The 22,854-nt window shown below is 38.6% G+C and overlaps 1 long non-coding RNA gene and 6 other non-coding genes across 7 annotated transcripts; 1 reads left to right on the top strand and 6 right to left on the bottom strand.

The window, feature by feature from the left end:
- Nucleotides 1–1,223: 1,223 nt before the first annotated feature.
- Nucleotides 1,224–1,295, bottom strand: trnap-agg (transfer RNA proline (anticodon AGG)). The gene has a single exon. It is a non-coding gene; the product is annotated as a tRNA-Pro (tRNA).
- Nucleotides 1,296–2,246: 951 nt separating this feature from the next.
- On the bottom strand, nt 2,247–2,318 carry trnap-cgg (transfer RNA proline (anticodon CGG)). The gene has a single exon. It is a non-coding gene; the product is annotated as a tRNA-Pro (tRNA).
- A 299-nt stretch (nt 2,319–2,617) lies between these two features.
- Nucleotides 2,618–2,689, bottom strand: trnap-agg (transfer RNA proline (anticodon AGG)). The gene has a single exon. It is a non-coding gene; the product is annotated as a tRNA-Pro (tRNA).
- Nucleotides 2,690–3,640: 951 nt separating this feature from the next.
- trnap-cgg (transfer RNA proline (anticodon CGG)) lies at nt 3,641–3,712 on the bottom strand. Its single transcript has one exon. It is a non-coding gene; the product is annotated as a tRNA-Pro (tRNA).
- Nucleotides 3,713–4,011: 299 nt separating this feature from the next.
- trnap-agg (transfer RNA proline (anticodon AGG)) lies at nt 4,012–4,083 on the bottom strand. Its single transcript has one exon. It is a non-coding gene; the product is annotated as a tRNA-Pro (tRNA).
- Nucleotides 4,084–5,511: 1,428 nt separating this feature from the next.
- trnap-ugg (transfer RNA proline (anticodon UGG)) lies at nt 5,512–5,583 on the bottom strand. Its single transcript has one exon. It is a non-coding gene; the product is annotated as a tRNA-Pro (tRNA).
- Nucleotides 5,584–9,932: 4,349 nt separating this feature from the next.
- On the top strand, nt 9,933–10,848 carry LOC137490958 (uncharacterized). The gene is made up of 3 exons (XR_011010978.2): nt 9,933–10,040; nt 10,253–10,323; nt 10,767–10,848. It is a non-coding gene; the product is annotated as an uncharacterized lncRNA (long non-coding RNA).
- Nucleotides 10,849–22,854: the final 12,006 nt, after the last annotated feature.

The following is a 22,854-nucleotide window of genomic DNA, read 5'->3' as shown; positions in this document are numbered from 1 at the left end:
ACACTATCTGCTGACAAACCGGCATTCTCAGAAAAAAGACCTCTGTGTAAGCCACAACGACCTTACAAAACAAAAGACAACTGTAAGGGTTCAACTGAAATTTGAACCTAGGATTTCTCATGGCATGAACTAGAATCATACTCCTAGACCAGCAAGCCACTATGCAAGAAATATTTTATGTGGCGACACTATCTGCTGACAAATTGGAATTCTTTGAAAGATGTTTTTACGAAAGACATAATGCCCTGTAAAACACAGTACACCTGCAAGGGCTCATCCTTGTATTGAACCCGGGACCTCTAGCAACCGAAGCGAGAATCATACCCATAGACCAATGAGCCACTAAATCGAGACAATTTCACAAGGCGTCAGATAGTCAGAAATCTTTCTCTAACGAATCAAGGGCACCCTAAGTGAGAGTCATACCCCTAGACCACCGAGCCACTGCAAAACAGCAACTTTATATGGCAACACTATCTGCTGACAAACTGGCATTCTCAGAAAAAAGGCCTCTGTGTAAGCCACAACGACCTTACAAAACAGCAGACAACTGTAAGGGCTCAACCGAAATTTGAATCTGGGATTTCTCATTGCATGAACGAAAATCATATGCCTAGACCAGCAAGCCACTATGCAAAGGAATGTTTTATGTGGCGACACTATCTGCTGACAAACTGGAATTCTTCGAAAGACATTTTAATGAAAGACATAGTGCCCTGTAAAACACATGACACCTGCAAGGGCTCGTCTGGGATTTGAACTCAGGACCTCTCACACCTGAAGCAAGAATCATACCCCTAGACCAACGAGCCACTAAATTGAGAGAATTTCACATGGCCTCAGAAGTATCAGATAGTCAGAAAACTTTTTCTAACGAATCAAGGGCACCCTAAGCGAGATTCATACCCCTTGACCAACGAGCCACTGCAAAACAGTAACTTTATATGGCAACACTATCTGCTGACGAACTGGCATTCTCAGAAAAAAGGCCTCTGTGTAAGCCACAACGCCCTTACAAAACAGCAGACAACTGTTAGGGGGTTAACCGAAATGTGAATCTGGGATTTCTCACGGCATGAACGAAAAGCATACTTCTAGACAACCAAACCACTATGGAAAGGAATGTTTATGTGCCGACACTATCTGCTGACAAACTGGAATTCTTTGAAAAACGTTTTTTTATGAAAGCCATAATGCCCTGTAAAACAACAGAATAACTGCAAGGGCTCGTCCGGGATTTGAACCCGGGACCTCTCGCACCCTAAGCGAGAATCATACCCCTAGACCAACAAGCCACAAAAACTAGAGTATTTCACAAGACATCAGAAGCAACAGATGGTCAGAAATCCTTATCTTACAAACATTGAAGCAGGGCTTTTGCTTCATTTGGACCCGGGAATTCTGCAATGGTTCGTCCAGGCTTTGAAAACGGGACCTCTCGCACCTTATGCGAGAATCAAGCCCGTAGACCAACGAGCAACTGCAAAACAGCCACTTTACATGGCAACACTATCTGCTGACAAACCGGCATTCTCAGAAAAAAGGCCTCTGTGTAAGCCACAACGCCCATACAAAACAAAAGACAACTGTAAGGGTTCAACTGAAATTTGAAGCTAGGATTTCTCATGGCATGAAGGAGAATCATACTCCTAGACCAGCAAGCCACTATTCAAGAAATATTTTATGTGGCGACACTATCTGCTGACAAATTGGAATTCTTTGAAAGACGTTTTTACGAAAGACATAATGCCCTGTAAAACACAGTACACCTGCAAGGGCTCATCCGGGTATTGAACCCGGGTCCTCTCGCAACCTATGCGAGAATCATACCCATAGACCAATGAGCCACTTAATTGAGAGAGTTTCACAAGGCGTCAGATAGTCAGAAATCTTTCTCTAACGAATCAAGGGCACCCTTAGTGAGAGTCATACCCCTAGACCACTGAGCCACTGCAAAACAACAACTTTATATGGCAACACTATCTGCTGACAAACTGGCATTCTCAGAAAAAAGGCCTCTGTGTAAGCCACAACGACCTTACAAAACAGCAGACAACTGTAAGGGCTCAACCGAAATTTGAATCTGGGATTTCTTATTGCATGTACGAAAATCATACGCCTAGACCAGCAAGCCACTATGCAAAGGAATGTTTTATGTGGCGACACTATCTGCTGACAAACTGGAATTCTTCGAAAGACATTTTAATGAAAGACATAGTGCCCTGTAAAACACATGACACCTGCAAGGGCTCGTCCGGGATTTGAACCCGGGACCTCTCACACCCGAAGCGAGAATCATACCCCTAGACCAACGAGCCACAGCAAAACAGTAACTTTATATGGCAACACTATCTGCTGACGAACTGGCATTCTCAGAAAAAAGGCCTCTGTGTAAGCCACAATGCCCTTACAAAACAGCAGACAACTGTAAGGGCTCAACCGAAATTTGAATCTGGGATTTCTCACGGCATGAACGAAAAGCATACTGCTAGACAACCAAACCACTATGGAAAGGAATGTTTATGTGCCGACACTATCTGCTGACAAACTGGAATTCTTCGTAAATTGTTTTTTTATGAAAGCCATAATGCCCTGTAAAACAACAGAATAACTGCAAGGGCTCGTCCGGGATTTGAACCCGGGACCTCTCGCACCCTAAGCGAGAATCATACCCCTAGACCAACGAGCCACAAAAGCTTGAATATTTCACAAGACATCAGAAGCAACAGATGGTCAGAAATCCTTATCTTACAAACATTGAAGAAGGGCTTTTGCTTCATTTGGACCCGGGACTTCTGCAATGGTTCGTCCAGGCTTTGAAAACGGGACCTCTCGCACCTTATGCGAGAATCAAGCCCGTAGACCAACGAGCACCTGCAAAACAGCCACTTTACATGGTAACACTATCTGCTGACAAACCGGCATTCTCAGAAAAAAGGCCTCTGTGTAAGCCACAACGCCCATACAAAACAAAAGACAACTGTAAGGGTTCAACTGAAATTTGAAGCTAGGATTTCTCATGGCATGAAGGAGAATCATACTCCTAGACCAGCAAGCCACTATTCAAGAAACATTTTATGTGGCGACACTATCTGCTGACAAATTGGAATTCTTTGAAAGACGTTTTTACGAAAGACATAATGCCCTGTAAAACACAGTACACCTGCAAGGGATCATCCGGGTATTGAACCCGGGTCCTCTCGCAACCAATGCGAGAATCATACCCATAGACCAATGAGCCACTTAATTGAGAGAATTTCACAAGGCGTCAGATAGTCAGAAATCTTTCTCTAACGAATCAAGGGCACCCTAAGCGAGAATCATACCCCTAGACCACCGAGCCACTGCAAAACAGCAACTTTATATGGCAACACTATCTGCTGACAAACTGGCATTCTCAGAAAAAAGGCCTCTGTGTAAGCCACAACGACCTTACAAAACAGCAGACAACTGTAAGGGCTCAACCGAAATTTGAATCTGGGATTTCTCATTGCATGAACGAAAATCATACGCCTAGACCAGCAAGCCACTATGCAAAGGAATGTTTTATGTGGCGACACTATCTGCTGACAAACTGGAATTCTTCGAAAGACATTTTAATGAAAGACATAGTGCCCTGTAAAACACATAACACCTGTAAGGGCTCGTCCGGGATTTGAACCCAGGACCTCTCACACCCGAAGCGAGAATCATACCCCTAGACCAACGAGCCACTGCAAAACAGTAACTTTATATGGCAACACTATCAGCTGACGAACTGGCATTCTCAGAAAAAAGGCCTATGTGTAAGCCACAACGCCCTTACAAAACAGCAGACAACTGTAAGGGCTCAACCGAAATTTGAATCTGGGATTTCTCACGGCATGAACGAGAATCATAGTCCTAGACAACCAAACCACTATGCAAAGGAATGCTTTATGTGCCGACACTATCTGCTGACAAACTGGAATTCTTCGAAAAACGTTTTTTATGAAAGCCATAATGCCCTGTAAAACAAAAGAATAACTGCAAGGGCTCGTCCGGGATTTGAACCCGGGACCTCTCGCACCCTAAGCGAGAATCATACCCCTAGACCAACGAGCCACAAAAGCTTGAATATTTTACAAGACATCAGAAGGAACAGATGGTCAGAAATCCTTATCTTACAAACATTAAAGCAGGGCTTTTGCTTCATTTGGACCCGGGACTTCTTCAATGGTTCGTCCAGGATTTGAAAACAAGACCTCTCGCATCTTAAGCGAGAATCATGCCCGTAGACCAACGAGCAACTGCAAAACAGCCACTTTACATGGCAACACTATCTGCTGACAAACCGGCATTCTCAGAAAAAAGGCCTCTGTGTAAGCCACAACGCCCTTACAAAACAAAAGACAACTGTAAGGGTTCAACTGAAATTTGAACCTAGGATTTCTCATGGCATGAACGAGAATCAAACTCCTAGAACAGCAAGCCACTATGCAAGAAATATTTTATGTGGCGACACTATCTGCTGACAAATTGGAAATCTTTGAAAGACATTTTAATGAAAGACATAATGCCCTGTAAAACACAGTACACCTGCAAGGGCTAATCCAGGAACTGAACCCGGGTCCTCTCTCAACCGAAGCGAGAATCATACCCATAGACCAATGAGCCACTAAATTGAGAGAATTTCACAAGACGTCAGATGGTCAGAAATCTTTCTCTAACGAATCAAGGGCACCCTAAGTGAGAGACATACCCCTAGACCACCGAGCCACTGCAAAGCAGCAACTTTATATGGCAACACTATCTGCTGACAAACTGGCATTCTCAGAAAAAAGGCCTCTGTGTAAGCCACAACAACCTTACAAAACAGCAGACAAGTGTAAGGGCTCAACCGAAATCTGAATCTGGGATTTCTCATTGCATGAACGAAAATCATACGCCTAGACCAGCAAGCCACTATGCAAAGGAATATTTTATGTGGCGACACTATCTGCTGACAAACTGGAATTCTTCGAAAGACATTTTAATGAAAGTCATAGTGCCCTGTAAAACACATGATACCTGCAAGGGCTCGTCCGGGATATGAACCCGGGACCTCTCTCACCCAAAGCGAGAATCATACCCCTAGGCCAACGAGCCACTACATTGATAAAACTTCACATGGCGTCAGAACCATCAGATAGTCAGAAAACTTTCTCTAACGAATCAATGGCACCCTAAGCGAGAATCATACCCCTAAACCAATTAGCTACTGTAACAGCCACTTTACATGGCAAAACTATCTGCTGATGAACTGGCATTCTCAGAAAAAAGGCCTCTGTGTAAGCCCGTAGACCTTACAAAACAGCAGACAAATGTAAGGGCTCAACCGAAATTTGAATCTGGGATTTCTCATTGCATGAACGAAAATCATACTCCTAGACCAGCAAGCCACTATGCAAAGGAATGTTTTATGTGGCGACACTATCTGCTGACAAACTGGAATTCTTCGAAAGACATTTTAATAAAAGTCATAGTGCCCTGTAAAACACATGACACCTGCAAGGGCTCATCCGGGATTTGAACCCGGGACCTCTCACACCCAAAGCGAGAATCATACCCGTAGACCAACGAGCCACTACATTGATAAAACTTCACATGGCGTCAGAACCATCAGATAGTCAGAAAACTTTCTCTAACGAATCAATGGCACCCTAAGCGAGAATCATACCCCTAAACCAACTAGCTATTGTAACAGCCACTTTACATGGCAAAACTATCTGCTGATGAACTGGCATTCTCAGAAAAAAGGCCTCTGTGTAAGCCCGTAGACCTTACAAAACAGCAGACAAATGTAAAGGCTCAACCGAAATTTGAATCTGGGATTTCTCATTGCATGAACGAAAATCATACTCATAGACCAGCAAGGCACTATGCAAAGGAATGTTTTATGTGGCGACACTATCTGCTGACAAACTGGAATTCTTCGAAAGACATTTTAATGAAAGTCATGGTGCCCTGTAAAACACATGACACCTGCAAGGGCTCGTCCGGGATTTGAACCCGGGACCTCTCACACCCAAAGCGAGAATCATACCCCTACCCCAACGAGCCACTACTGTGATAAAATTTCACATAGCGTCAGAAGCATCAGATAGTCAGAAAACTTTCTCTGACGAATCAAGGGCACCCTAAGCCAGAATCATACCCCTAGACCAACGAGCCACTGCAAAACAGTAACTTTACATGGCAACACTATCTGCTGACAAACCGGCATTCTCAGAAAAAGGCCTCTGTGTAAGCCACAACGCCCTTACAAAACAAAAGACAACTGTAAGGGTTCAACTGAAATTTGAACCTAGGATTTCTCATGGCATGAACGAGAATCATACTCCTGGACCAGCAAGCCACTATGCAAGAAATATTTTATGTGGCGACACTATCTGCTGACAAATTGGAATTCTTTGAAAGACGTTTTTACGAAAGATATAATGCCCTGTAAAACACAGTACATCTGCAAGGGCTCATCCGAGAATTGAACCCGGGTCCTCTCGCAATCGAAGCGAGAATCATACAGATAGACCAATGAACCACTAAATTGAGAGAATTTCACAAGGCGTCAGATAGTCAGAAATCTTTCCCTAACGAATCAAGGGCACCCTAAGTGAGAATCATATCCCTAGACCACCGAGCCACTGCAAAACAGCAACTTTATACGGCAACACTATCTGCTGACGAACTGGCATTCTCAGAAAAAAGGCCTCTGTGTAAGCCACAACAACCTTACAAAACAGCAGACAAGTGTAAGGGCTCAACCGAAATCTGAATCTGGGATTTCTCATTGCATGAACGAAAATCATACTCCTAGACCAGCAAGCCACTATGCAAAGGAATGTTTTATGTGGCGACACTATCTGCTGACAAACTGGAATTCTTCGAAAGAGATTTTAATGATAGACATAGTGCCCTATAAAACACATAACATCTGCAAGGGCTCGTCTGGGATTGGGACCCAGGACCTTTCACACCCAAAGTGCGAATCATACCCCTAGTCCAACGAGCCACTAAATTGAATTTATTTCACATGGTGTCAGAAGCATCAGATAGTCAGAAAACTTTCTCTAACGAATCAAGGGCACCCTAAGCGAGAATCATACCCCTAGATCAACGAGCCACTGCAAAACAGTAACTTTATATGGCAACACTATCAGCTGACGAACTGGCATTCTCAGAAAAAAGGCCTCTGTGTAAGCCACAACGCCCTTACAAAACAGCAGACAACTGTAAGGGCTCAACCGAAATTTGAATCTGGGATTTCTCACAGCATGAACGAGAATCATAGTCCTAGACAACCAAACCACTATGCAAAGGAATGTTTTATGCGCCGACACTATCTGCTGACAAACTGGAATTCTTCGAAATACATTTTTTTGTCTTTATTTTAACAAAACAAAAAAGAACAGAACAATGACAACAGCTTACAACCAAGAAATTTCTTAGCATCACAGCACATAATGAAAATCAAAATCAAAAAGAAGACATAAAAATACAGAGTAATAATAAAAATAGAAAAGTACATAAATTAACCAAAGTTTATGGTGATCTAAGGTTTTGCAAAAATGTACCTGAAATCCTAGGACCTACATATTCAAGCAACGGAGTCCAGATCTGATAAAAAGTGTTTTTCTATGGAGAGAGATTAGACTCAATAATAATTCACGCAAAAGACACGATGTACACATGCGTAGCCAAATTCACATGCGTAAAATATTTATTTATACTCACAAAAACAATTCACATGCACAAAATAAAAATACATTTTCATAAAATACATTTCACAAATGCAAAACACCATTTGCAAATATATAAGAGTGTACAAAAAGTTTTGAATGTTTAAAATTCACGAGTTCATCCTGAATGAGAATGTGCAAATCCTCGCTCACGTACGACTCACCCTGAATACGAGTGTGTGCATTTTTGAGACTTTCCTGTCAGCACACACCTCCCACGTGAGTCACTCGTGCCCTGTAGCCAATAAGATGCGAGCTTACTGTTCAACCAATCACAACTCCCTGAGAACGCGGGAATGACCAAAGCGCTTCACTGTGCGCTCCATTTGCGCAGTCTGACCTAATTAACGGAGATGATCCTCTAAGAAGAAGAATACTCCTCTATTTAGCATGGCAGGTGAAGAGCGGGATGCGCGGGTAAGTGGTTACTTGATTTCTATAGTGGTTTATGTATGCAAAGATTAAGTATCAAACGTTTGTTAAAGCAATGGCTGCTGTTGTTTATAATGTAAACTTTATAACGTAAATTAAGTCCGTTATTAAGCCAACATGGCGAGTGAAGAACGGGATGGTCGTGTAAAATAGCATGGCTTCTGTCATGGTCGATTCTAGGATTGTCATTCAAGGGAGCTCAGCTATAAATTTGATCGAGGACTAATTTGGGGGTGGAATCGATCGCGTACTAAAGTGAAGACCGGGAGAGCGTAATGCCGTTTTGGGTGTGGGTGGGTATGGGGGGTGGAGAGAGGAGATGATCGCCGACTGTAAGGAACGGGCGGGGTGGGGGTCGGCAGTGTTGATCGCGGACTATGAAGATAACAAATGATAAAAGGTATAATTGGTATTTGTCTTACAGGCACTGTCATCAGAAGTAGAAATAGCAGCAAAAGCTCTGATCGATGTATTAGCCAGGGGCCTTACTCCATCTTCGTAAAGAAATGCACTAGCTAGTGGTAGTAGACCAATGAGAGAAAGCATCTCAAGTAGGACCATTCCTTTGCCTGCAGAGGCTGAAAACATGGTAAGGCAAGCCTTAAAAAGGTAATTTTTCATGTTTACTGTAAAACACAACTTTTTGTGTCATGCAAAAAATGTTTCTTATTATTAATATGTTTATTCATTTTGCCCTTTTGTCACTAAAGGCAATTCCCAAGTATGTTTGGGACAGAGATTTTTCTGTGGCCAAACCTGGAAACATTAAAAAAAAATGATTTTCAAATCCATGTCCTCTCTGAACCATCACCCTTCACACCAAAAGGAGATGAAGACCTTGAGCTTGTCCATGCTGGACTTGGAAAAAGGCTTTTAACTGTTCCAGATCATTTTAAACACAGTGAGTTAATTGCAAATGTTACCATAATACTAGGAATTGATGGGAGTTTTATATCTGTTGGAAAAAAAAAAAAAAAAAAAACTAAATGATGAATTTTGTTTCATTCTTAAGATTGTCAGTCTGCTTGAAGGAGAGTTTCCCAAATTAAAAACACTTCAGGGTGGCTGGATGTTTTACAAGTCTACAGGTATTTATGTTTTGCATGTTACATATAAACAAAAAATGATTTGTGTGCATTTGCAATAACTTTGCACTTTTGTAAATTAATGAAACTGGTATGTGCTTTGTTGGCGTTAATAATTTAGCAATAAGCTTCATTAGTTTAAACTTTTTAGTCAAGGACATGTTTCTCTGCCATGTTCTAAGATTATGGCATGCCCTACTTCAGTTTTCCAGTGGTAAACAGAGCTTTATAGAACATTTCTTTCCAAAATTTTAGGTGACACATTTATAACAATATTGCTAGCCCAAGAAGGCAACAGTAGTCCTGAATGTGATTCTCAATTGATTTTGCCATTTGGTGGGGGTGGGCGGCGTAAGCTGTCTATAATTCCCACAGCTGCTGATGAATACTCAACTCGACTCCTAAAATCAGTTTCAAATAATGGAAAGAACATGCTGTTTGTAGTTCCATTACAGGAACAGCTTTCCACTGAACCATTACCTTATGATTCTGTGGAGTTTGCTAAGATGCCACAGTCCAGCTGTATGAAATGTGGTAAGAAAATATCACTGCCATTGCTGCCCTTACACATTGAAGAGTGTAAAGAAGCTGAGACAGTAAGTCATACAGTATTATGGTTTTATTTTTCTATCAATATTATTTATTTACAATGCCAATGCATTTTGATTACTTTTATTAGGAGTCTTCAAATGATGTGACCATTCTAGATGATGATGTAGACGAAAATGTAATCGAAACTGTTGACCAGCCAAGCCCACTTCACCCCATCTTAGAACCATCATTACAGGTCTTTGATCAAAGCCTATTTCTTGTATTTGGGTATACTCACTATATTTGAATATACCCAATTCGTGGTTCCATAAAGAATGTGTTTGAAGCTATTAAAAATTTGAGACTATTCTTAATATTTTAGAATCTTTTTATGGGGTAGAATATGTATGTTCTTCAACAAATTTTGCTACAAACATACATTGTTTAATTTATTTGTACTTTTTACAGATTTGTCCAATTTGCCAGATCTCTTTCCCAACTGATGTCTTGCCTTTTCATGCAAGCATGTGTGGTGAAGGGTAAAGTTATGCTAAAAATTGTAGGATGACATGCCTTTAATACTAAAGGATTAGTTTGCACAGTTTGTTTTGGTTGTATATATCTCGAGGGAGATGTACAAAGATCAGATGGAATGTAGGGTAAAAAATTAACAAAATAATTTTCTGGTGGACTGTCTTAAATTTAAATTAATGTGTTGGTTTCATAAACTGGGTCAGTAGTAGACATTATTAGATTTGATGTATGTAGCTTTTATAAGCCTTGCTTTGAGAAAATCATTACTGGTGACTTTTGACATTAATGACTATAAACAGTATGTCATTGTAAGTTACATCCAGACTTTGTCTGGCACTAGGGTCTAAGCCTTGTCTATGAAACTGGGCAAATGCTTTTAATATGCATGAAAATTTTTGAAGTGGCTTAATGAACAAAATTGAAATTGTTTGTGTCTTGCCTGTTTTAGAGAAAGGACTTTTGGTGACAATGATTCTTCATTCACTTTAAATACAGAAGAATTGCCAGGACCCTCAACTGCACAATCTTCAACATCCCTGTCTGCAGGTTAGACACAACACATTTTATTTTTTTTAGTGCTGTTGTACTGTAAAATGATAAGTGCATCTTTATTCATTTATTCTTTCATCTTTTTTGTATTGTTATTCAACTATGCTTGTAAAATGGTATTTAAATAAATTGTTCATTTGATTTCAGCATGGAAAAATGAAATTGACCCATTCAAATCATCTCGAATGTTCTGTGATGGGTTGCTCTCCATCAATTCACACTGTCCATCTCTATCATTACTCATCAACCAGTTTGATACTATGGATGAACAAGATAGTACCCTGGTTTCATTTTATAAAATGAACAGTGCTAATTGGTCCACTCCATTGAAATATAGATTGACTGGTACTCCTTTTTTATTATTAAAATCATTTGAATCGCTTATAGTCTGTACAGTTTGTGCAACGAACTTGCTTCATTTTGCATTTTTTTTAGGAGATGCAGCTGTTGGCAAGGGAGTTAACCGCCATATTTTGTCAATGATGATGCAAAAACTGAAGACTGGCTTCACTTTAAATTTGGGTTTGTAATTGGTTGCAGTTCGGTTACATATGCACACACACACACACACACGCACACGCACACACACACATATATACATATATATATATATATATATATATATATATATATATATATATATATATATATATATATATATATAAAGTTAATTTTCGTCAACACTGCCTGTAACCCTGACCTTTTTCTGTATGATTTCGTGCACTGTACTTGAGAAGCCTTTTGCACACCTGATAAGATGTAAAATGTTCATAATATTATCTTTCTATTTACTGGTGGGCAATGCAGATCGATGCTGACTGGTACCACCACAGTGCATACAGAGAAAACATTTGTTTAGAATTTTACAGATGTGATTTGATGTTTTATGTCTCTTTTGCTTTTGGGCTATTACAGATTTTATACAACTAGTACTATTAGTTAATTCTTACTGATTAGATTTTTTAGGTTCATCTACTACAGCCCTTTTTGAGGGGGAAAAAAACCACCGTGTACCTTCTGCATCTGCTGTACTACGGGACAGCAACCTGTTCCAGATGGCTGGCCGGATGATAGGCCATTCATTTTTGCATGGAGGTCCTAGTCTTTCTGGACTGAGCATACCCGTGGTCATAATCAGCTCAGACCTAGTTTATTTTAAAATAATTTAATTCACAGGAATTAGAAAAATAAGAAAGTTACATTTCTTTTTTAATTCTCCCCAAAATGAAAGAACTTCAGTTAAAATGATTAATGATGTGTCTCCATCAAAAGAATTCTTGAGATTAAAAGTTGATGCTGAGGAGAACTTGTCAATTTTGTGAAAGTTATTGAAAACACTGAGCATGTTTATACAATTGCATATACTCATGTACATGACTCATAACACATAATGTCGCGCACATCATTAATTCTATTTTATTTACTTGTGTAAATATATATTCACTTTTTAAATTAAATACAGGAATATTATTGACTAATATGAAAATGTTTATCTGATTTATGTACAATGCAGTTTTTACAGTAATATTTTTTTTCTTTTAGTAGAAATATTATATGAGTGACTTGCCTTGTTTATCAAATAAAGTGTACCTAATTGGATTTGCATTTTAAACATTAAATAAAAGTTTAAAAGATAATATTTTTTGTTTCACATGTTTAAGTTTTAGTTATAATACTCCCAAAATATTTTGGCAGAAATCCACAGATTTTTATCAATATTCTTCGCAGAAATAGCAAAAAACGTTGACAGATTCTTTCTGGCCCTACTCATGACTCATAATACGTAATGCATAATACAGAATGTCTCATGTCAATATCCATTTAAACCCTTTTTACAATAAACAAGTTAAATTTGGTGTAACTAAAACAAATTGTACACAGCATTACCTGGTTAACAACCTTTTATGCTTTGCAAAACATTCTTCATTTATAAATGCAGGTTTTTGAACCTTCTTTTTAAGTGTGACTTTGAGATTATTAGACTCATAAAAGGCCTAATTAAATATCCTCTTTCAATTTTTATTTTGCTCACCTATCATTGCTGGTTAGTAATAGTATATATATATATATATATATATATATATATATATATATATATATATATATATATATATATATATTAGGGATGCACGATATATCGGCAGCCATATCGGTATCGGCCGATAAATGCTATTTTTAGGACTATCGTTATCGATCCGATGTCTAAATTCAGCCGATATCTTTAAGCCGATAAATTACGTAATTGTACAGACTTGCGCGCTGCGCACGCGTGGGCGGAACTTGTTCAGACTTGCCCATTGCACTATAATGGATCTCTCTTCACACTGTTTATTCCTTCAAAGTCTGTCATTTCTTCAAGTGGTATTGCTGTGCGTTAATAAGTCAGTAAGTAACCATGTTCCTTATCATTGTAGATGTGTTTGATTGAGTGTCATTGTGTATTTTGCTTTAAATCGCCTCAGGAAAAATATTAACTATGTAAACCTTTCCAGCTCCGTCTCTTTGTTGTGTAGGGATAGCAGGGGATCTTAACTTATTACTCCAGGGCCGAATAATATTAGTTTCGTGGTGAATTGCCTTCTCTTTTAGTTGCAGCCGGTGAATGAACGAGGACACATGTAACTTGGTCCAAAATATTTATTACTTTCCATGTGGTACAACAAATCAGTCACCTAAAATAGTCTCATTGCCCAAAAACCGCTCCTCTCTCTCTCCCTCTACGCTTCACACACACACACACCAAACTGCAACTGGACCCGCACATTTTACAACACGTGTAAACAGTTGTTTGTAATCTGATTATTTGTTATTATCAACGCGTTGCTTGTCATGTGTTGTTGATGTAAGATGTATTCAGTTTGATCGAAATATTCATATTGATTATGACGAGTGCGCGAGCTGTCACCGCGCACACACACACACTGTAGCACGGGGGAGAGGTGAATCCAGTCATAGAGGCTCTCGACCAGCGGCTCATTCTGTCTTTATATTCAGCTCTGTTAGCCATAAAGTCAGCTCATTGCAGGTTTTGTATGAAAATCTGACTCTGATGGCAACTCTTCCTCTACAGTTGAGTAAAACTCAGCGGTTTATCATAAACTTTTCATCGATCATTTTCCCCCCGCAATTGACAGCAAGAACGAGCGCAGACGCATCTGATTGACAAGCAGCAGCTACATGTTCGAAAGAATCTAAAACGCCAAATAGCATGAATCTGTGCCGCATTTTCTAAACGTACTATCTGTAAGCTGTTTACTTGTACGGTGGCTCTGAACTGTCAAAACACCTCTAAAAAAGGCTTTTTTGGACATGACGTATTTGTACATGTGTACATCACTGTAACACGTTTTATTCAAGAACATTTGAGCTGGTTTCAGTCCTTAGTGCTTTCATTCTCATCTTATTTAAATATATTTAATTTGCTTGTTGAATAAATCATATTTTGTTATTTAACCTTCTTAATTTTATGCAACAGTCAAGTTGCATGTTAATTTGCTATAAAGAAAAGGAAGTAATGTATTTTTTGCATGCTGATTTATGTGAAATCTTGAATATAGGTCTATAATCACCTTGCAATTTTGAAGTTAAAGCTTTTTTGCTTTGAGTATAGACTATTTAGTTCATAAAAGAAGTTCAATCTTTTATGAAGTTTGCTGTATAAAAATATATCATTTTGAAATATTTATAAATATCGGCCTATACATATTGGCTATCGGCCTCCAAGTCTGAAGAATTATTGGTTATCGGTATCGGCCAAAAAAATCCATATCGGTGCATCCCTAATATATATATATATATATATATATATATATATATATATATATATATAGGAACAATCAGAATGTTAATAATTAAATAACTTGTTACTCTTAAAATATTTTACCTTTAACACAATAAACCTAAAACTATAACCTACACACACACACCACTTGCAGACAGCACACAATATAATCTATCAGTGCACATGAGTAGTACAATATGTAATGCATATAAATAATATTTGGAATTTACAGATAGCTGAAGTCCTTCAGTAGTCTAATGAGTACTGGAATTAGCATGTAAGCTAACAAATCACTCATGTTCTCATTCACAATAGCAACACTGGGTTTCCCATACACCGATTTATTTGTAGTAATGTGGGAGTTTTCACATGAACATTTCTTTAAGGGAAACTAGTTGTCCATAGAAAGTTTAATTATCTTTATGAAGAAAACTTGTTTATTTTCTAAAAACTGTCCATCAAAATAAAAGTGTAGTGTTTTGAAACCAAAGTCTCCATTTGTACCCACAACACATCAAGAGTTTATCAAGTCAAAATCTCATAATCTGACACAAATCTGATATGTGGTAACTGGCAAATGGCATTGTGTAGTCTGAACAGGGCTTTATGGAGTCTGCATCAGTCTCTCACTGTCATTGCAAGTTCACACTGGCCGAGTTTCCTGTATTATAGAAGCTTTTTTTCACACAGTTTGCAGGTGTAAGGTTTCTCCCTAGTGTGGTCAAGGTTTGGCTTTTGACTGAAACTCTTTCTACTCTGTTTACAGCTGAAATTACACCTAGACTTGGATTTCCGAGGTTTTCTGTGTGATGAAGTCTTTTTAGTGAGTGTGGGTTTTTCATCAGTCATTATTTCTTGTTGTTTCTCTTCCATTCCATTCCATTGATGTGTCTCTTCTTTCAGCACTATCAGGTCTTCAAAAAAGAACAAAAAAGTGAACTTTAGTATAAAGGCTTAAAGTGGCAAGCATAAAATGAATGTTTACCCTAAATATTAAAATGAGCTTACCATTTACTCTCCATCATGTGGTTTTAAACATTTCCTGTCTTCTGGAACACAAAGTAAGCCAGCATTTTTATCACAATATCTTATTTTGTCTTCAACAGAATCAAGAAACTCATCAAGGTTTAAAACCACACAATGGAAAGTAAATGGTGAGGCTATTTTCATTTCTGTGTCAGAAAGTCATACCAACACTAACTCACATAATCAACACATCTCTTGACTCTGGTTTATTCCCCACTGTATTACTACTGTAATTGTGAATCTTTACTGTTCCTGTTTCAAAAGTGTGCTCTTGCTAAAAGGAGCAATGGCAGAGAGAGACTTCCAGTGCAGACTTTGTTAAGATGCTGCAATCTAATCGTGGGAAAGACACTTGCTCCTGAGCAGATTCGAGCTTGGGGATGTGTTGCTGTCACACCAACGAGTCTGCCTTGAGTTTCAAAGAATACATTATACTGACTAGTTGCCAACTTAAATGTACTCTCTCATTTCCAGCGTTCACTAAGACTCACACACACACTCAAGCAGTTTGGCCATGTTTAAAACCACATCTGGCAGCTGTGGGATTCGAACCCACGCCCCCGAAGAGACAGGAGCCTAAATCCAGTGCATTAGACCGATCCAAGCAGAAGCATGCAGTATCATTTTGCAAGTCTGTTTGATCAAGCAGAGAAGTAATTCTCAAGCATCCTAAAAGGACTGCCTGGCAGCGGTGGGATTCAAACCCACGCCACGAAAGAGATAGGAGCCTTAACCCTGCACCTTAGACCGCTCGGCCACGTTACCTTACAAAGCTGCTTTTCCTGAGCAGTTTTTACACCAACTTGTTTCAAGTAGCGCAACATCTCTGGGAAATCAGTTCAATTTGGCCATGCCTTGCTGGACCTTCTCCACAAAGAAAGAGAGCTCCTTAATACCAGCTTAGGAAGCACTCCCACCTTCCTGTCAACCACAGTTCTGTCTCTGTTTGAGCACACTCAAGGCATTTGAAGTTTTCTCCAAACGGCAGCCAGCTGCGATGCATTTAAGCACCTGATTACAAGGTAACTGTTATTTCACAAAAGAGTGAAAGTTACTGATTCCATTACAGCAGACCCCACATTGTTGTTGTTATTATATTCAAATCCAGTTATGGAGTATTACTACTCTAATTGTGAATCTTTACTGTTCCTGTTTCAATAGGGTGCTCTTGCTAAAAAGGAGCAATGGCAGAGAGAGACTTCCAGTGCAGACTTTGTTAAGATGCTGCAATCTAATCATGGGAAAGACACTTGCTCCTGAGCAGATTCGAGCTTGGGAATGTGTTGCTGTCACACCAACGAGTCTGCCTTGAGTTTTAAAGAACACATTATACTAACTAGTCGCCAACCTAAATTTACTCTCTCAGTTCCAGCGTTCACTGCGAACGCGCACACACTCAAGCACAGGGGTCTCAAACTCAATTTACCTGGGGGCCGCAGGAGGCAAAGTCTGGGTGAGGCTGGGCCGCATAAGGGATTTCACAAAAAAAAGTGCTCAAATGTCATTATTAACAGTTTTAATTATTTCTTCTGAACATGAAGTGTCCTGAACATTAATAGAACATTGAGTGAAGATTATGAACTGTTCTTCTGAACATGGCATCTTTTGCCTACTTCTTGCTGCCAGAGACTTGACAGCGCTTCTTCTCACAAATCTGAACCACATTTGGCTTTAGAGCGGAAGCAGTTAAGACCCTCAGTATGGCTTGAAGAAGATCATCATTAAGTCTAGACCTATACTTTGACTTATTGAAGTTCAAGGTGGAGAATAACTTCTCACACAAATATGTGCTCCCAAAAAGGCCAAGTCCTAGGGAAAAAAGTGGGGGAACTCACTCAAAACTTCCATTCCCTCACCTAAAAAAAAGGCGTATATATGTATAAATAAAACACCCCCACTCCAGTCACATCAGTCTGTACCAGTCTGTATCTACCTATAATATATATAAGACAGGGCTCGAAATTAACTTTTTTACTTGGTAGCACCGGTGCTCCCAACTTCAAATATTTAGGAGCACCAAAATAAATTTAGGAGCACCAGAAAAAATTTAGGAGCACCCACCAAAAATGATTGAGCACCGCTGCAAATTGCTTTTTAAGGGATTTATTGTATTTTAAAACAACATCAATAGTGTTTCGACTGACAAAAACCAGAAACAACTATCTAACTAATGCTGCGAAGACATTGATATTTGTGTGCAATAATTCCAAAATGAATGTCTAATAATTATAGAATATTAATGATGATGAAAATGACAATAATAGTAAAAATGAATAACATTTCTCATTATGATACTGCCTTGAATGTGCATGAATGTAGGTTATCTGCTATAAAAAGTCTGTTACTTTATGAAAAATAATTGTATAGTTTGCATCAAACAAAAATGAAGCATTGCAGTAAGAAATATTTATTTTGTACTGCTGTTTTTATATGCATGTCAATTTAATAAATAATATTTCTGCTACAAAACAAACAAAAGATTATAATAAATCATTCAATTCAATGATGAAAGCTGCAAAGCAGTCATCAGTAAATAAATAAAAAAATAATAATATACACCTCAAAAAAGAATAGACAAAAGAAAGAAAGTAAAGTCTCACTTCTATCACTCTTTAAAAGATTTGGTTTCAGTTTGTGTCAATTTAAAGGTTCAGTCTGAGATGATCTTCATTTTTCTGTGTTAGTGGAAAAGCTGGCGAGTCAGCCGACCCAATTTAAGAGCAGGCAGCGCAAGATTCTTGCGATGACCACCGGCGGAATACCGCTGTTTGTTATGAGACGCAGTTTCAGTGTAAACTTAGTAAAGGCGAGCTTCTTTGGCGATGGTATTAGATTTGACTTTTAGCGGACATTTGCGCTGAACACGCAGTGAATGCAACGCATGGATATTCGGGCGCCTTCTCCATGAAGCGCGTACTCGATTGATCTCAGCTGGTGGATTATTATTCACCACGTGACGTGTCATGATCGCTCTCATCTGCACCTCAATTTTAGGTGGGGTTTGCAAACCTGTGTGCTTTAAGTTTTTACTCTTCTGCCGTTTGCATTTCCCGTGGTCATAAAAGCTCCTTCCCTGTCATCTGACAGCGGAATACCTTGAGTGATTGACAACTAATATGAACCAACATTGCGGCAGGGAAGAGCGATTCAGCACGTTTTTACAAAAAATCAAAACAGATCGCACTACAACCATTATCAGCAGTCGCACTAATAAGCCCAAATATATTATAAGGTCGCATAGATTAATTTTCGGGCGCATATGGCAGGCAGGGGCGGGAACAGCTTACCTTGGCTATTCCCGCCCGTCAAAGCGTCTAACAAAGGGGCGGGGTGCGTGGTGACGTCACCGGCATCCCCGCTCCTTTAGGCTTGTTTGATTTAAACAAAATCTGCGCAGAATCGATCACCGGTGATCACCGCAATGCCGGTTAGAAATGTGTCCGACTTGCCTTCGCCTCGTTCTGATGTCACGCTGACGTGCGCCAAAAAACTCTCGCGATCGCGAGGCGGGTACCTCGGATAGAGCAGTCGGCCGCAGTTGCTCTCAAAAGACTGCGTTACCAAAAGCATGATGGGAAACGACTGGCTGACGAGACAGCTTAATGCTGATTGGATGAGACTGACACATTACACTTTATTATCTTGTTTTACTAAGGTTTATACCTGGATTTGTTAAATACCTTTTTTGCATTTTCGTTGATAATAAAAAAAAGTCATAAAGAGCATTACATATGGTTATTTATTTAGATTTACACGCAAACAAAAACAAAACACATCTTTGTAAAACATAACGTGACCTATCCAATATAACTAAATGTTATTAATAAATCATTAGGATGTGTATGTTTGTGTGAATTTTGTATTATAATTTTAATGCAGTGTTATTCAATGAAAGTCAATACACACATATTCAGACATACTAAGGTAATCAGACTGTTTTGTCATTAAGCCCCATCTTTGTGTGGTTTCATATGAGAAGTGAAAAGAGTGTAGTAAACAAGACACACACACACACACACACATATGTATATGTATGTGTATGTGGAGTCAAAAGTCATGTTTAATAGACCAAGAACATTTCCACAGTTTTTCCTACAGTCTAATAGTTTTTATTCTTGAGAAAGTCTTGAGCTATTTATTTTAGTCTGGCTGGAGTAAAAGCAGTTTATATAGACCTAATAAGCATGTCAATATAATTAACCCCCTAAGAATTTATTTGTCAAACAAACATTTGTCATGACTTGTCACTCAAAAGCATCTTGCTATGGCTACTTCATTTATAATGTAGCCAAATTAGGTTTCTTGAAAGCTTTCTTGCAGTATAAGCTGTTTATTTTGTTATTCTTTTAACGTTTGTTGAATATACAGAATTATATTTTTAATACACCCTTTTAGTTAATGAGCTGTTCATCTTCTGTAATTCTGACCATCTCTGTAAAAACAGTGATATTTCTATTGCATCCACTCCCACATTTAAAAAAATACTATAGTAATGTATACTGTAGTGCTTTTGAACCATGTTATAAAATAGCCTATTTAAATGTTATAGTTCTGGTATCACAACAACTATAAACACAACCCAATACTAAACATGTTCAAAAACGCTGTAATATTTACTATAAATCACCATAGTATTTTTTTATGAGGTCATTCGTCTGCGATAAAAAACGCGAACGAGATCTCCGCCACTGGTGACGTTTCCAGGTGGGTAAACAGCGAGATTCGGCAGGTGTCCGACTTCTGATGTAATTTTTGAGCCCTCCTCTTACTGCAGATGCCTGCTCTCGTTTACAATGCAGTCAAGGCGAGGCGCACCTCAAACGAGCATTTTGTTTACACGGCGGGCGGGGAATGCCAGTGACCGCTGTGTACTGATAGAATTCGCTCCGCTAATTCTGTCAGTGTACAGCGGTCGGCGCGGGCCACAAAATATTGAGTTTGAGACCCCTGCTCAAGCAGTTTGGCCGTGTTTAAAACCACATCTGGCAGCAGTGGGATTTGAACCCAGGCCCCCGAAGAGACTGGAGTCTAAATGCAGCGCCTTAGACTCTCAGCCACGCTACCCTAGATGTATCTATGCATCCTAAAAGGACTGCCTGGCAGCGGTGGGATTCGAATCCACGCCCACGAAGAGACTGGAGCCTAAATCCAACACCTTAGATCCCTTGGCTACTCTATCCCGGATGACTCCTTGCAGTGGTCCCTTTTCTGCCCAATTTTTCGGAAGCAGAGAGGACGCCGAGCTTCCTAGTGAAGCCCTTCAACTTTGGCCAAGGAGTCTACGTTTGGATGTGAGCGGAAGCATGCAGTATCACTCTGCAAGTCTGTTTGCTCAAGCAGAGAGGTCATTCTCAAGCATCCTAAAAGTACTGCCTGGCAGCGGTGGGATTCAAACCCACACCCCCAAAGAGATTGGAGCCTTAATCCAGCGCCTTAGACCGCTCAGCCACTCGACCCTGCCATGACTGTATAATTCTTGTGATTTATTTTTAGCAGAGTACTGCTTCTGCTGCTCCAGCACAGACGGTGCAACAACCTGCCCCTACTGTACCTGCTCAGGAGGTGATGGAGACGAGACAACTTGAGGCCCAGCCCCAGCCCCCGTCTACTCCATCAGTGGCATCAAAGATTTCATTTAAAAATCAAAAGAAAAGACAATTTCAGTGTTTCAAGTGTTCAAGGTGCTCAAAGTTCAGTTCAAAGTTCAAACATAGGAGAGAAAAGAACAAAAAGCAAAAAAAAAGTTGAGGTGTTGCTAGAGACCTGCTTCTTTTCACACCTCTTGCACAGTGGGGGGTAGCAGACACTTGCTGATTGGTGGGTTTGAGTTTCTGTGATTGGATTAAATTACATGGTCAGGTCATGGTCAGGGTCAGTTTTTAAAGCTACATTTTAACCTCTTGTCTTCAGATAATGATACATAATAAACACTAATAGTAAATACTTTGTTTTGATTTTAAGTGTAAGCTAAAATTTTTACTTTTTCTAAACAACGAGTCTGAGGTATTATCTTGAAAAAGTACTTATTTAAAAAAAATATATATATATATATAATTTTGCTACCACAGGTATGATACTATTTTTTCTTCTGGGAAAAAGTCTTATTTGTTTTATTTCGAATACATTTTTCAAGGTCAATATTATGAGCGTCTTTAAGCTTTTTTTTTTTTTTTTTTTTTGGCATAGTCTACAAAACAAACCATTGTTATACAATAACTTGCCTAATTACCCTAACCTGCATAGTTAACCTAATTTACCTAGTTAAATCTTCAAATATCACTTTAAGTGGTATAGAAGTGTCTTGAAGAATATCTAGTCAAATATTATTTACTGTAATCAGGGCAAAGATAAAATAAATCAGTTCTTAGAAATGAGTTATTAAAACTTTGATGTTTAAAAAAATGTGCTGAACAAATCTCTCCATTAAACAGAAATTGGTGGAAAAAAATAAAAAAGCGGGCTAATAAATCAGACTTCAACTGTATATAACACATAGTGTGATGTTGTAATATACAATGTATGTTTTTGTTGAAATGCATGATGTAATAATAGTAGAATAATACTGTATATAACATAATGCAATACTTTATTCCTTTGGTAGTAAAAAAAATATTTGTTTGCATATTGCTCCTTGATCCAGAAAACTATCATTTTAATCAAAGCCTAATGTGTCACATTTATTTGCAATGAACCAGTTGTCTAATTAAATCTATTCTAACTTATATCTTATTTCTACCTGTAAAAGTAGCAGAGGGTGGTAGTAAAAAACAGCTTGAACTCGAAACACTGTAGAGAAATCAAACTGATTGTCCAACAGACATATAGAAAGATAGTTTCTAATTGCTTGAAATTTAATGTGATATACACTAATGTTCAAAAAATTATTATTGTTAAAATATAAAAGCTTAATATTACTCATATTTTGCAAGAATTCTATTGTGTTTGATTTGCTCATAAATTAAGTAGATTTTATTTGATTTGAATTGTTTGAATAAATTATTCTTTATTTATTTAATTTGCCTATATTATTATTTCACATTATTCCAGTTTTTACTAAATATTTGATAAAATAAATGTAGCCTTGATAAACATAATTAAAACATAAAAAAAATACATTGAGCAGATCGCAAACCTTTGAACAGTAGTGTACATTTTGCCATTGTGAACACAGTGTTTTTAA

The sequence above is a fragment of the Danio rerio genome, chromosome 4 (assembly GCF_049306965.1).
Source record: "Danio rerio strain Tuebingen ecotype United States chromosome 4, GRCz12tu, whole genome shotgun sequence".
NCBI classification, from domain to species: domain Eukaryota; kingdom Metazoa; phylum Chordata; class Actinopteri; order Cypriniformes; family Danionidae; genus Danio; species Danio rerio.
Note: the sequence above shows the minus strand (reverse complement) of the source record. Positions and strands in the feature narration are given on the sequence as shown.